The sequence below is a fragment of the Rana temporaria genome, chromosome 3, assembly GCF_905171775.1.
Source record: "Rana temporaria chromosome 3, aRanTem1.1, whole genome shotgun sequence".
NCBI classification, from domain to species: domain Eukaryota; kingdom Metazoa; phylum Chordata; class Amphibia; order Anura; family Ranidae; genus Rana; species Rana temporaria.
In genome coordinates, this window is record NC_053491.1 from 226,266,181 (window position 1) to 226,276,702 (window position 10,522).

Below are 10,522 nucleotides of genomic sequence, written 5' to 3' on the forward strand. Positions count from 1 at the left end.
AGTGGGGACACTGGGATGAGGGAGGGGAGTACGGCCTCTCACCATTGCATGGTCAACACCCCCCCCCTCTCTGCACCTACTTTTTCTGCCCTGCAAATTGTAAACTGTATACTCTCTCTCACACCACCATTGCACTTCCCCCCCCCCTCTCTGAATTATACATACAGATAGTTTAAGGTAGGTGACAGAGAGAGGAGGGGGGGCCCGGGGGGTGCACCGTTATTTGGTGAGAGAGAGTCGAGATACAGTACAGGATTTCAAATCTATGTGTTCTTTACCTTGTGCTCCACAGGTGGCCGGCGCTTCTCCTCTGCGGCTCTGCCTTCACATGTGACTCTGCAGGAGAAACATAGTGGGCGGTGCTGGCGCCGCACGGGACGATGGAAGATCTGACGCTCGGTTCTCCTGCTCGGCTCCTCCCCTCCCTCAGAGTGACACGTTCGCTCCAGTCCAGTGGTCCACACAGCGCGGGAAGGAAAGCAAAGTGCAGCGGCTAGCATAGCGGCCACAACCCGCCGGCGGCCGGCCCCCCCGCTGCTTTGTATTAACATTCATTATGTGACGTGACATTAACATGAAACTGACTGCAGCTAGGCATAGGGCAGGCCGCGTATAATTGCAAAGTGCAGCCGCGATGGCGGCCGCCGCCGTGGCCCACGGGCAGCTCAGCTGATTCATTTGACTGACAGCAGGCGGCCTACCTGGAATTTTCCAGGTCTCCCGGTAGGCCAGTCCGGCCCTGTCTCTAACCCTCTTAAAAATATGGTCTCTTGGTTTAGCCAACATAAAAACAACCACATTGGCATAAGGCTAGATAAACCACCCCTATAGTTTTACAGGTAACACTGTGTTTGAAGTTATGAGTGTAACCTGTAGGAAGAGGTGTATCAGTAGAATTGGCCATAAAACAACAGACGTCGCATCTTCCACACAGGAAGGTGCCCGTCTCTTTAGGTAAGGCCTGTGAGTGAGGACAAAAATGACTAGACACCAAACCATCTTTGATCGATGGAGCACTACGAAAAGTTATCTCCGGATAGGGATTAATATGTTTTTTTAATGGCATTATCTGCCAGCAAAATGGGCCAGTATTTTTTGAGGATACTTTTCATTTGATCCTGTTGTTTAGAAAAACCTACGTTAGACTTACCGGTAACGGTATTTCTACGAACCTTCCAGGACGGCACCTGAGAGATGATGGCTCCTCCCTGCAGGAAACACAATCACATGACAGATTAAAAGGCCCCACCCATCCCCTTGTTCCCCAGTATGTATTAGAGTAATCCTAAACTGGTTCACATGGGACGTAGTTCCTTATAGGTACTTACCTTTTCCCTCCACTTAGGGCGGGAAGTAGGCCTGCCGTCCTGGAAGGTTCGTAGAAATACCCATACCGGTAAGTCTAACGTAGGTTTTCTCCCAACACCTTCCAGGACGGCACCTGAGAGGATGATCAAGGAAACACAGGCCTACCTTCAGGGTGGGACCACAGCTTGTAGAACCTTTCGACCAAAGGCTAAGTCTTGCTGTGACAACATTTCCACACGATAGTGCTTCAGGAATGTATGACGGCTGGACCAGGTGGCCGCGCTGCGGATTTGTTCCCAGGAGGCCCCTGCTTTCTCAGCCCAGGAAGTTGCTAAGGATCTAGTAGAATGAGCCTTGATATTAGTAGGGGCTGCCACTCCCATGCCTACATAAGCCCCTGCTATAGCTTCTCTTATCCACCTGGAGACTGAGGCTTTTGATGCCTGCAGTCCCTTCCTGGGCCCAGCATATAGAACTAATAGATGATTAGACCTCCTAAAGCTCTTAGTTCTCTCCAGAAAAGTGAGAAGACACCTTCTAACGTCTAGACAGTGAAACTTTCTTTCTTTTACGTTCTTTGGTTCAGAACAAAAGGACGGCAATATTATGTCTTGCGTCCTATGAAATAAGGATGCCACCTTTGGTAGGTACAGGGGGTCTGCTCTAAGAGTGATCCTATCTGCCTGTACCCTCAGGAAGGGTTCTTTCATGGACAGCGCCTGCAAGTCCCCTACCCTCCTGGCCGAAGTAATGGCTAACAAAAAGGTCAACTTTAGGGTTAGAAATTTAAGTGAAACCTCTTCAATAGGTTCAAATGGGTGAATAGATAACGCCTATAACACCCTTGTTAAGTCCCAAGGCGGACAACTACATTTTTGGACTGGAGAGACTCTCTCTCTTGCTAACAAAAAACGTTTAATGAGGTCCTCTTTAAAGAGCCAATCTTCGATCAAGATAGACTGAGAGGGCCGCTACCTAGACCCGCAGGGTACTAACTTTCAACCCCAGGTCTACCCCCTCCTGGAGGAAGTCCAGGATAACTGAGATAGAAGTTGAAGTGACCTGTCTATCCTTAACCCAGGAATAGAAGGTCTTCCAAATTTTTGAATACATTTTTCTAGTTACTGGTTTTCTGCTCAGGAGAAGCGTACTAATGACCTTCTCTGAGCAGCCTTTACGTTTCAAGATCTGGCGCTCACTAACCAAGCTGCCAGCTGAAAGAATTCCGGCTTCGGATGAAGTACTGGGCCCTGCCTGAGGAGATCTGCCCTGTACGGAAGTTTTTGCGGTTCTACCACCGCCATGGATCTTAGGTTTGCAAACCAAGTTCTTCTTGGCCACCATGGGGCTATCAGAAGAATTTTGCCGGGAGACCTGCTGAGCTTCTGCAGGACCCGCGGAATAAGTGTCACAGGTGGGAAGGCGTAAGCCAGCCCGAAGTGCCAGGTCTGGGATAACGCATCCAGACCCTCCGACTGAAGTTCCTGGGAAATCGAGAAATACCTCTTTACCTTCCTGTTTTGCCGGTTGGCAAATAAGTCTATTTCTGGATTTCCGAAGCACTGTACCAGGGTTAGAAATACCTCCTGGTTCAGTTCCCATTCCTCCTGCCTCAGCCGCTGACGGCTGAGAAAGTCTGCTTCTATATTGCTTGTCCCTTTTATGTGTATGGCTGAGATGGAGAGGACTCTCCCTTCTGCCCACTCCAAGATTTCCTTGGATAATTCTAGTAGAGGGCTGGACCCGGTCCCTCCCTGACGACCCAAGTATGCTACCATGGTAGCATTGTCGGAGCATACTTGGACTTCTCTGCCCTTGATATCTTCCTGGAAGGCTATTAAGGCTTCCCCCACCGCTCTGAGCTCTCTGTAATTGGATGACCTGCGAGCTAGTGAGCTGTCCCATTGACCCTGTGCTTTCTTCTTTTCTAGGTGGGCACCCCACCCCCAAGAGCTGGCATCCGTGGTAATCTTTACTGGATTCCACTGAGCCCATGGTCGCCCTTCTTTCAGATTTTGGTGACAAGTCCACCATTCCAGGGAAACCAGGACCTGGGGGGTGAGTAGAATTGTTTGGTCATGACATGACATGAGACCTAAAACTCTCAGAACATCCCTTCTGGAGAGCCAAGGATTTTTTATTAGGTCCCCTGCTGCTGAGGCTAGTTTTGACACTTTGTCCTCTGGCAAAAAGAGCCTCTGCTGTCTGGTGTCCACTATGTATCCCAGAAAGGCCTTGACCTGTTCTGGTTGGAGGGAGGATTTTTCTGTGTTTATTATCCACCCTAGACTCTTCAGGACTGACACTACTTTGTCGGCATCCTTCGTGACCTGGATGGCCGACTGACCTGAGATCAGCAGATCGTCCAGATAGGGTATAAGAGATATACCCTGAAGGTGCAGAAAGGCCACTGCTTCCGCTAGGATTTTTGTAAATATCCTTGGGCTGGAAGTTAGCCCGAACGGGAGCACCCTGAACTGCCAATGGAGGGTTTCCCCTTCCATCACTATAGCAAACCTTAGGAAAGCTTGATGATCTATGTGAATCGGCACATGAAGGTAGGCATCTTTTGAGATCTAGAGTCACCAAGAAGGCCCCTTTCATGAAGTTTTTCCTTACCGAATAGATACTTTCCATAGTAAACTTTTTGTATGTCAGAAACTTGTTCAGGTTTCTTAAGTTTACTATTAGACGGTATTTTCCAGACGGTTTGCGGACTACGAATACATGGGAATAAATTCCCTGGTACCGTTGATTTTTTGGTACTGGTACTATCACTAGCTGTTTGGCTAGCTCCTGTATCCCTTCCAAAAGGGCAGATCTTTTTAGGATCTCCCCGGGAAGATGTGTGAGGGTGATCATAGAGGGGGGTGTTGCCATGAATTCTAGACGGAAGCCCTCTTGAATAATTTGGCAAATGTAAGGGCTGTTCGAGATCTTTACCCACTGAGGTAAGAACTGGGACAGCCGACCCCCCACTCTGATCTGGGCGTCACTTAGACTGTTTGTCGCTGGCTTTAGGAGAAGGGAAAAGCAAGTTGTTCTTTTTATTCCCTTTCCCAAAGTTCCAACGCCTGAAGGGTTCCTTTTTTGTTTTTCTGTTTAGCTTGCCCCTGGGGGCCTCGAAAAAACTTCCTGAAACCTTCTTTTTTAGGTTTAACCGGAAATGTTTTGCCTTTTTCTGATGATCTTGCCAGGACATCATCAAGGTCTTTTCCAAACAGAAGGGAACCCTGAAAGGAGAATGCCACACAGTTTACCTTTTGATGTCGCATCACCCTCCCAGGCCTTGATCCAGATAGCTCTCCTAGCTGAGTTAACCAAGGCTGCTGTTTTAGAATTGGTCCAAGTCGCTGCTCTTCCCGATTGACCAGGCAGCCAGGTCTACTTCCCCACCTGATAATCCTCTCTGTTGGGTTGACTCATTTAAGTACCTAGGAGTACATGTTTCAGCCTTGGCCACGGACTTTATTTTATTAAATTTGACCCCAGTCCTCCTGGAGACTCAGGCGAGGATTAAGGCCTGGGAAAATCTCCCGCTATCTGTCTGGGGAAGGGTAAATCTCCTTAAAATGAAAATCGTCCCAAAGTTTATATACCTCTTCCGCCACTCCCCTCAGTGGGTGCCCAAGTCCTTCTTTTGCAAACTAAACCAAATTTTCTCCTCTTTCATTTGGGGCACCTCCCCGCCACGATACAAATTAGCAACGTTAATGAGGCCTCGGACGCAGGGGGGAATGGCTTTCCCCGACTGCTACAAATACTTTCTGGCGACCCAGTTGGTGACCGCGGCCTGGTGGTTATGCCCGGACGGGACTAACACCTCCACTGCCCTGGAAGCCTCGGTGGTCGGTTCGCTGGAGGCCCTCCGGTTCTTGCTGTTCCGGGGCTCACGCGCGCCGTACCCCCTGACACCTTCCATGCTTACCACACTACGGGCATGGCGGACGGGACTAGCGATTGAAAAATGCAAACCCACGAGGTTTCCCCCAATGCTCCTATCTGGCTGAACCCAACCTTGGACCACTTCTATAGACTTCCAGATCCTGTTGCGTGGTCTAGACGCGGCATCAAGTTGATGTCACACATTGTCTCACAAAATGAGTTGACGCCCTTCGAGGAGCTCCGGTTCACATTTAACCTACCTCCACATTATGTTTTCAGACATCACCAACTGACACATGCGTTTACAGCACAATTTCCTCGATCATCATGCATCATGGCCCAGTCGGAGCTGGAGAGAACACTTAGGTTTGGTTGTGATGCAAAGCCCACTTCGCGCTTGTACTCCTACCTGATCTTTGTGTCTCTCCCTCCCTTGGACGGGCTGAGATCCAGGTGGCAGAGTGACATACCCACATTGGATACGGACGATTGGGATGACGTGTGGGACCTCCCCTTTAACACCCTGGTCTCGGTTCGGGACAGACTAGTGCAATTTAAAATTGTGCACAGAGCGTACTTCACCCCGCATAGACTTCATAAAATGAACCCTGCGCACTCCCCGGAGTGTTGGAGATGCAGCGCCTCCCCTGGCGACTTCTCTCACATTTTTTGGCAATGCCCTGTAGTGAAACAATATTGGGAGGAGGTGCTAACATTGGTTAACAAAGTTGCGGCAGTTCAATTGCCCCTGGCAATGGAGGTCTGCCTCCTAGGTATCGTTGAAAACATAGTTCCATCCTCAGCTAAACGTACACTGATAAGCCTGCTACTTTTTTATGCACGTAAGAATATTGCTATGCATTGGAAGAAACCCACACCCCCCTCCCTGATGCAGTGGAGACGCCTGGTTAACTCCAGCCTCCCCCTGTACAAAGATACATATTTCAACCGTGGATGTCCACAGAAATATGATAAAGTTTGGCGAGCCTGGTTGGCTGAGTCGGAAACTGCTGGCTGATCCTTATATATAACCAGCACCTCTATCACTTGGCCTGGGTCCCACTGCTGATATGAACTAGTCTCAGGTGTCGACATGTGAGTGTGTGCCATGTTGATGGCTGGGTGCACCCCTGCTCCCTACATGCCTGTCATTGCAACTGAAGCGCACTGTGGTAGTAAATTGTAGCACAAAATTTCCTGTATACTATATGCACAATTGAGCTATGTAATTGAATGTCTTTGTCTTGTCTATTGTAATTTGTCTTCCTGTATGTTGTAAAAACTTTAATAAAAACAATTTGAAAAAAAAAAAAAGGCTGCTGTTTTAGCTGAAGCTTTTGCAGATTCAATTGCTGCATCCGCTAGGTAGGCAATAGCCTTCCTGATGACTGTTAGGGACTCTACTACCTCCTCAGCGTCCGAGTTCTGGGTCAGATGCTCGGAGAGAGTTTCCACCCAGATATCAGTGTTCCTGGCTACACATGTCGCTGCTAAGGCTGGGCCTAGGGCTGCTGCATTAGCTTCCCAAGCCTTCCTAAGGAGAGATTCTGCTTTGCGCTCCATCAAGTCTTTGATACTACCTGCATCCTCAAAGGAGAGATCAGACAATTTAGTGACTTGTGATAAAGCTGCATCAAGTCTAGGAAGCTTAAAAAAGACTTCCTCGTCCTCCTGGGAAAAGGGAAATCTTCTTTTCCAGGTCTTTTGTTTGACAATTCTCCTTTCAGGATCTCTCCATTCCTGTAGGACTAATTCCTTAAGGGACTGGTGTAGAGGGAATACCCTAGACTGGGTGTCACCTAAACCCCTATAAACTTTATCCTGTACCGAGGTAGGCTTAGGGGTCTCAGGAATTTCCTCTGTGGCATAAATGGCCTGGAGGAGACTCTCAAGGTCTTCTACAGCAAAGAGGTGTTTTTTAAGACGTAAGTCTTCCTGAGACTGACTAGCTGAGTCTCCATCTGCCTCCCCTGAGCTGTGTCTAGACCTGGTCAGACTCACTATGTCACTTTCTTCGTCCTCTGCCTGACCCCGAGGGGGTACCGGCGTGGATGTGAAGAAGGCACTAGGACCCTTAGTAAATAAACTATCTTGGGAAGAAGTGCCCTCCCTGGGGGTAGGTTCCTCTGTATCAGTTTGCACTGACTGCCCAGCTGCCTCTCGGAAAGCTTTAACTGTTGCTAGCATTTCTGATTGCATAGATGCAAGAAAACTCTTCATCATGGTTGCAGCTTCTTTTCCTGCCAAATTGTTAATGCATTTGTAGCAGAGGGGTTTAGTATAGGATTTAGGGAGTTTCTCCCGACAATTCCCACATTTCTTATAGGAACTTTGCCCTGTAGAGGCAGGAGACTGACTAGAGGCCTCCTGGGCTCCGCTGGGGGATTCTGAAATAACATGGAAGATGCACACCATTACATTGTCTTCCCCCTAAGACTGCTGGTTTGTACTGGGGAGGAAGGAAGCAAGCAAGAGGGGGGTCAGATCCTGCTCTGACTGTTCCCTGGAAGTCGGGACTCTTGCTGCTAACTTCTTCCCTTTCCAGGGGGATAAGTACTCACCAACCCCCGACCTGGATCTGCCAGCGGTCGCATCCGTCTTCCCATCCTCTTCCATGATGGGGGTTGACTGGGCCTTGGCTGCCGAAACCTCCGAACAGGCTTTCCTTAAGCCGACCCACCGCCGCCAACGCTGCTCCACGCTGCCCAGGAGCTTACGGGTTGCGCTGCCGGGAACCGCCCCTTCCTGTAACGCGGTTCCCCTCTCAGAACGAGGCTTGGAGCGCGGCGTTCTCCCGGGCGATTTGAAATGGCGGCGATCTCGAGCAATCAGCGATGGCTTGCCTCCCTGCAGCACAGAGCACTGATGCTCTCTTGGGGCGACCTGTGAGTGGGACCCGAAGGCCTACAGGTTAGTTCAGCCCTCCCCGGCCTCTCTAGACCTGTCTCACAGGGGTACCTTCGACCCTCCCCGGTCTCTAGGTTTTAGAAAAAAACAAACATGTCGTTGTGTTGGAGAAACACAATCAATACTGGGGAACAAGGGGATGGGTGGGGCCTTTTAATCTGTCATGTGATTGTGTTTCCTGCAGGGAGGAGCCATCATCTCTCAGGTGCCGTCCTGGAAGGTGATGGGAGAAATCTTGTAATTACTCGAACAGATCGATTTTGTTGTCTAGTCATTTTTGATAGTAAGAAAAAAAAATAAAAAATGAAAGAAACAGTGTAAAAAAAAAAAAAAAAAGAAAGAAAAAACGTAAAGCACACCCACCTACCAATGCTCATGCATGCATTGGTCCCGCTTGCATATGTAAACACTGATCACACCACACATATGAGGTATTGCCACAAACATCAGAGCGAGAGCAATAATTCTAGCACCAGACCTCTTTTGTACCTTATAACTGCTAAACTGTAAAAGCTTTTAAAGCACCATAGCTTGAGGCCATCTCACAAGCGTGTAAAAGTTTACAAAATTAGCGTGACATGTCGTGTATCTTTTTACTTGGCATAACACCATCTTGTATCAAAAAACAGGTTATTATATTGTGTTTGTTTGAATTAAAATTTATCAGGCTACTTTCATTAGGCTAAAAATAGCACCTGTAAAATGCCTGAAAACTGCCTCTCATGCCTCCCCAGTGTGAAAGCCGAGTGCTTTCACACTGGGGCGGTGCACTTGCGGGATGGGAAAAAAAGTCCTGCAAGCAGCATCTTTGGGGCGGTATAGGAGCGCTGTATACAGCTCAACTAAACCGTCCCTGCCGATTGGAATGAACGAAGTGCCGCAACACAGACGCTATTAACCCCTTCCAGAAGAGCTCTACCGCTAACGGACCCACTGCCCCCGTGTGAAAGTCCCTTTAAATATGTGTGTTATGCCGCGTACACGCAATCAGAATTTCCGACAAGAAATGTTCCATGTGAGCTTTTGGTCGGAAATTCCGACCGTGTGTAGGCCCCATCGGACATTTTCTGTCGGAATTTCCGACGGCACAAATTTGGGAGCTGGTTCTCAAATTTTCCGACGACAAAAGTTCTTGTCGGAAATTCCGATCATCTGTATGCAATTCCGACACACAAAAAAACCTACGCATGCTCGGAATCATTGAATTTTTCTCGGCTCGTCACTGCGTTCTTGACGTTCGGAATTTCTGACAACATTTGTGTGACTGTGTGTATGCAACGCAAGTTTGAGACAAAATTCTGTCGGAAAAAAATCCACGTTATTGTTGTCGGAAATTCCGATCATGTGTTATTTTTTTTATTCTCTAGGTTCTCTGCTAATATATAAATAAATATATATATATGATGTTTGGGTATTCTAATTTAATTTTCACATGAAAGACACAACTCCTTGCCACGTTGAGGGTGATGCTAATTGTTTATTTGGAACAGTGTTATAAAAAAGGCCCCAAACACGTGTTAAAGGACAAATAACAAACATGTTTTACTGACCTCCACTGTGCAGCTCGTTTTGCACAGAGTGGCCCCGAAACTGGTCTTCTGGGGTCCGTCGGCAGCTGTCTTGGCTCCCCCCCGCAAGGACTGAACACCTTCATGCGAGCAAGCTTGCATGGTGTTGAGTTCTTGTGGGCGCACTCCCGTGATACATAGCCGTATAGACCTGACTCTATACGGTGCCTGCGCAATGACGTTCGGCTTCTGTCGGAAAGTCGTGACGTGCAGTATGCGCCGGTCGGAGGAACGTCAATCAACTAGGTCCAGCAAGACTCATACCCGGAAGCCGAGGGATGAAACGGCGATATCGAGGTATGTACGAAAAAAAAAAAAAAAAAGCCAGCCTACCCGCAGTGTAAGCAGTCTTCCGAATGTATTGTTAGAAATTTTTTTTAGGGGGAACCTCCACTTTAATGCATAGAATGCATAAGGTGAAAAAACGTTTACCTTTGCAACCCCTTTAAGAGGAATGTACTGGTGTAATTTGCACATAAATGTGGTAAAAGGATGTAATACCGACCAAATTCATATTTACTCCAATGGAACGAAGCTACACCTCCAGGCAAAATGCACATAAATGCAAGTAAAGAAGTGCATAAGTTCCAAAGTGCTGTAAGGGGAGACCATTGAAATAAAGTGATTGTAAAGGTTTGAGTTTTATTTTTTTTAAATAACAAACATATACTTACCTCCACTGTGCAGTTCATAGGAGAAGCATTCTGTAAGGTTTCCTTGCGGGCGCGCTCCCGAGTGCATTAAGGTGAAAAAACACAAGGGTTTATAACCCCTTTTAATGCCTTCCGGATCTCCCAATGCACATATACTGCAGAAGGGCGGCCCTCCTGCGCAAAATCGCGTACCTCTATGTG